Here is a 6000-nt window from a genome sequence, read left to right as displayed (position 1 = left end):
AGTGGCATAAGAGTAAACAAGCTACCTCACAAATTAGCAATATAGAACAGAATATACAGATAAGCACCGACTAATGCGGAAGTAAACACGATCATTTCAATTAGCATTGTAGTAAATAAACTAAGGTATGAACTAGATTTGTTGGTATAGTTTGTACTTAAACCTCAAACCTCTAGTACTGAGGCTAAACGACAAGCTAGCATTGGGCAATTCCATGTAAATGTCAACCTCACCATGCAAAAATAAAGCAACATGTAATACATCAAAACCACTCCCAGAGATATCACCTAGGCCTGTATTTTACAGATGTGAATAAGTTGAACCAATTTGTAACCAACCTAATATGTCACTGTCAGTCTTTCTTTCTTATAATGTAAACCCCAAGCTAAAATCAACTTTGATCATGCACAATTCTATATTATTGCCACAAGCCACAGAAATGTATGCTAAAATCCACAAAACAGCAAAACAATAGCCATCCTAAATATTATTTAAGAACTTTGATAGTTTTAGCTGATATTTAGAGAGTTTTTCAAAGGGTTATGGTGGTTAAATTGCTGATTTTCTAAACATACGCCATGTCTATTTCAGACGCGTCACATCCATAACGGAATTTCGTCACATCCATAACGCTGACTTTTCCTTCCAAAACTCTGCATGAAATACAAAATATTTTAAACAAAGATTTTTTAATATTCACCTTGGACCCCTCTATCAAATGGATATCTCCATTTCGACATTAGGTTTACAATTTCACAGAGTTTGATAAAAATGTACAGTCACCCAAGAAAAGTGATACTTTTTCTGTCACATCCATAACGCATCTTTTATTGGCATTTTCTGGCATGCCCTAGATGTACTATGGGAATTGTTCTTGTTCTATCACTTCTCCAGTATGGTACAGCCTTAAAATATGCAACACCTGTTTAAATACTGGGAGACAATAAAACATGCACTGGGTCATTTGTTGCCATTTTGAGTTCAAGTGTCACGTCCATAACGCTGGAATTGCTCCATTATAGAAATCAAGCTAAACCACAAACTATCTTGAGGAAACAGGTTACACTAAATTATTGATATAGTACACAGGCTAAGCCTCAAATTAGCATTGAGGAAAACAGGCTAAACCGCAAACTAACACACTGTTGTTGCACAATATAGTGCACGATGTCATTTTAACTGGCATTATAGTGAACATGCTAATCCATGAAGTGTTGTTTCATTTGAGTAAACAAGCTCACCGAAAGCTAGCTAATTAGCATTATAGTATACAAGCTAAGTGACAACTCAGGAATTGTATATATGAAGGCAGTGGTGTGTGTGTGTGTGTGTAAAATAACAATTTCCATAATTCAGGAACATCATCACTGAGTGGATGTTCAACCCGAGGCAATGTCCTAATCCGCTTGCTTGTGTAACAGAGCAAAACTAGACCGGACAATTCCCCGGGGGAAATTGTGAGAGGATGCAGTGCGCGAAGCAATTCGGTCATGCATGTTTGCCGGCCGTGAATGTGTGACCAGCAATGATGTTTCAATGCAATGATTGTGTGTGTGCTTGAGACAGCAGCCGTCATGAAGGAGACCTATTCAAGAGCATGAACAAAGTGACTACAGGCGGAAATTAGCATGTACTGCTATAACCTGGGACAGACATCTGTCCTTACCACAAGGATAATGTTTAATTTGTGCACTGTCCCTTTTAAAAATAAAATAAACTCTAAACTCTAAGAAGAGTGTTTGAAGTTTATATGTACGAACAGAAGTGTTCCTAATAAAGTGGGCGGCTAAGGTGAGGCTAAGACACACAAGGGCTGGAGTTTTCTACTGTTTTTTTTATGAAGGACCAGGCCTCGAACAATGACAAATAACTCGACAACGGAAGCAGCTATTCACAAAATTCTTTCACACTGAGCGCTAGAAGGGTCTCCTGAATAAAATGATGTATTTTTTTGTTTGTACTCTTTAAAATAACGACACTATAGCGATTTAAAAATGAGTGACTTTTCTATCACGTTTATAATGGTTGTCAATGAAGCCTGTCAGCTGCACTGTCCTCAGTTTGACGCTTGTCATTCAAAAACCGTAAATCCTATCGTTTAGGTAGACACATTGTGTGAATCAGGACAAGTTTTCCTACTACTTTTGAGAAAATCATGTCTGTAGAGTGAAATTTGTGGCTGAAAACAGAGTTTAAGCGAGAAAGTTTGACCTTTTTTTTGAAGCCGCCTACACTCTGAGTTAACGAGGCGCACTGGTGTGTAACGCAATAGACACCCATTCAAAAGCCGGATTTTCTCCCAGAAACCACATGGCGTTTGACCCGGGACTGATCCGAAAGTGTAGAACCTAGCAGAAAAGTTGAATGCCAGATCCACAGAGGAGAAGTTTTCCTACGTTTTAGAGTTTGAATCACGTCTCTAGGTGAAAGCATGCCAGAGCAGCGGATGTTTGAAAAACGTTGAAAAAGTGCTTTTTTTCAAATTAATTCCATAGAAATGAATGGGGTTTTTTTGGACGATTTTTTCGCGACTACGTCGCGAAAAAATCGTTTTCTATAGAGAAAAGTAATAGCATAGCGAGTCCGATCGAGCCGCACGTTTTGATATATTGTTTGTCTGTGTGCAACGTACGGTTATTGAGTTAATCGAAATCGAAATTTGCGTAGGAAGAGTAACAAATATAACACTAGACAATTCCCCTGCGGGAAATCGCGAGAGTGATGCAGTGCGTGGAGGCACGGCTCTAGGTGAAAGCACCACCCAAAAGGCATGGAGTTTTTCAGAAACTCCATAGAAATGAATGGGAAATGTAGCTGAGACTTTGAGCCGTTGGTGGCGCTAGAGAGTTTCACAGAATATCGAACAAAGCAATCCGACACCGAGTCCGATCGAGCCGCACGCTTTGATATATTGCTTGCCCGTGTACGATGTACGGTAAATGAGATATTCGCAGTCAAAGATTGCAGCAAGTTTTCCAAAAACTCCATAGAAATGAATGGGAAATGTAAATAATGAGACTTTGAGCCGTTGGTGGCGCTAGAGAGTTTCACAGAATAACATACAAAGTAGTATGACACCGAGTCAGATCGAGCCGCACGTTTTGATATATAGGTTGCCCCTGAGCGATGTACAGTTAATGAGTTATTCACAATCAAAGTTTGCATGGAAATATGAACAAGAATAAAATCAAAATGGCGGGAAAAGTAGGCGGGCGGAAAATGACGTCATAGGGTGCGATGGATTCGTCTGGGCCCAAGGATTACAGGGACACCAAGTTTTCGAAAATCGGACCAACGGTTGAAAAGTTACAAGCAGAAATGTTCCTGAGACTTGAGCCGTTGGTGGCGCTAGAGGGTTTGACTGAATATCGGACAAAGTAATAGCACGCCGAGTCCGACCATGCCGCACGTTTTGATATATGGCCTGCCTGTGTCCGATGAACTGTTAGTGAGTTATTAGCAATCAAAATATGCGTTGGAGTAAAAAGTAGGGTAACAAAATGAATACTAGACCGGACAATTCCCCGGGGGAAATTGTGAGAGGATGCAGTGCGCGAAGCAATTCGGTCACGCATGTTCGCTGGCCGTGAATGTGTGACCCGCAATGATGTTTCAATGCAATGATTGTGTGTTTGATCTAGACAGCAGCCATCATGAAGAAGAGCTTTTCAAGAGCATGAACAAAGTGACTACAGGCGGAAATTAGCATGTACTGCTATAACCTGGGACAGACATCTGTCCTTACCACAAGGATAATGTTTAATTTGTGCACTGTCCCTTTTAAAAATAAAATAAACTCTAAACACTAAGAAGAGTGTTTGTAGTTTGTATGTACGAACAGAAGTGTTCCTAATAAAGTGGGCGGCTAAGGTGAGGCTAAGACACACAAGGGCTGGAGTTTTCTACTGTTTTTTTATGAAGGACCAGGCCTCGAACAATAACAAATAACTCGACAACGGAAGCAGCTATTCACAAAATTCTTTCACAGTGAGCGCTAGAAGGGTCTCCTGAATAAAATGATGTATTTTTTTGTTTGTACTCTTAAAAATAACGACAATAGAGCGATTTAAAAACGAGTGACTTTTCTCTCATGTTTACAATGGGTTTCAATGAAGCCTGTCAGCTGCCCTGTCCTCAGTTTGACGCTTGTCATTCAAAAACCGTGAATCCTATCGTTTAGGTAGACACATTGTGTGAATCAGGACAAGTTTTCCTACAAGGATAATGTTTAATTTGTGCAATGTCCCTTTTAAAAATAAAATAAACTCTAAACTCTAAGAAGAGTGTTTGTAGTTTGTATGTACGAACAGAAGCGTTCCTAATAAAGTGGGCGGCTAAGGTGAGGCTGACACACAAGGGCTGGAGTTTTCTACTGTTTTTTTTATGAAGGACCAGGCCTCGAACAATGACAAATAACTCGACAACGGAAGCAGCTATTCACAAAATTCTTTCACAGTGAGCGCTAGAAGGGTCTCCTGAATAAAATGATGTATTTTTTTGTTTGTATTTTTAAAAATGACGACGCTACAGGGAGTTAAAAACGAGTGACTTTTCAGCAACGTTTATACTGGGAGTCAATGAGGCCGCTCACCTGTGCTCTCCTCACTTTGAGGCTTGTCATTCAAAAACCGTAAATCCTATCGTGTAGGTAGACACATTGTGTGAATCAGGACAAGTTTTCCTACTACTTTTGAGAAAATCATGTCTGTAGAGTGAAATTTGTGGCTGAAAACACGGTTTAAGCGAGAAAGTTTGAGCTTTTTTTTGAAGCCGCCTACACTCTAAGCTTAAAGACCCTCACTGGTGTGTAACGCAATAGACACCCATTCAAAAGCCGGATTTTCTCCCAGAAACCACATGGCGTTTGAACCGGGACTGATCCGAAAGTGTAAAACCTAGCAGAAAAGTTGAATGCCAGATCCATAGAGGAGAAGTTTTCCTACGTTTTAGAGTTTGAATCATGTCTCTAGGTGAAAGCATGCCAGAGCAACGGATGTTTGAAAAACGTTGAAAAAGTGCTTTTTTTTCAATTAATTCCATAGAAATGAATGGGGTTTTTTGGGGCGATTTTTTCACGACTACGTCGCGAAAAAATCGTATTCTATAGAGAAAAGTAATGTACTGTTTGTTTGCATGTACTGCTATAACCTGGGACAGACATCTGTCCTTAACACAAGGATAATGTTTAATTTGTGCACTGTCCCTTTTAAAAATAAAATAAACTCTAAACTCTAAGAAGAGTGTTTGTAGTTTGTATGTACGAACAGAAGTGTTCCTAATAAAGTGGGCGGCTAAGGTGAGGCTGACACACAAGGGCTGGAGTTTTCTACTGTTTTTTTTATGAAGGACCAGGCCTCGAACAATGACAAATAACTCGACAACGGAAGCAGCTATTCACAAAATTCTTTCACAGTGAGCGCTAGAAGGGTCTCCTGAATAAAATGATGTATTTTTTTGTTTGTATTGTTAAAAATGAGGACGCTACAGGGAGTTAAAAACGAGTGACTTTTCTATCCCGTTTATAATGCATGTCAATGAGCTAACACACACAAGGTCTTGAATTTTGTGCTGTTTTTTACTATGGACCAGACCTCAAACAATGACAAATAACTCGACAACGAAAGCAGCTATTCACAAAATTCTTTCACAGTGAGCGCTAGAAGGGTCTCCTGAATAAAATGATGTATTTTTTTGTTTGTATTGTTAAAAATGAGGACGCTACAGGGAGTTAAAAACGAGTGACTTTTCAGCAACGTTTATACTGGGAGTCAATGAGGCCGCTCACCTGTGCTCTCCTTGCTTTGAGGCTTGTCATTCAAAAACCGTAAATCCTACCGTTTAGGTAGACACATTGTGTGAATCAGGACAAGTTTTCCTACTACTTTTGAGAAAATCATGTCTGTAGAGTGAAATTTGTGGATGAAAACACAGTTTAAGTGAGAAATTTTGAGCTTTTTTTTGAAGCCGCCTACACTCTGAGTTAACGAGGCGCACTGGTGT

Source organism: Neoarius graeffei, chromosome 4 (genome assembly GCF_027579695.1).
Source record: "Neoarius graeffei isolate fNeoGra1 chromosome 4, fNeoGra1.pri, whole genome shotgun sequence".
Classification (NCBI taxonomy): Eukaryota; Metazoa; Chordata; class Actinopteri; order Siluriformes; family Ariidae; genus Neoarius; species Neoarius graeffei.
The sequence above is the reverse complement of the archived record's forward strand: the minus strand, read 5'-3'. Positions refer to the sequence as shown.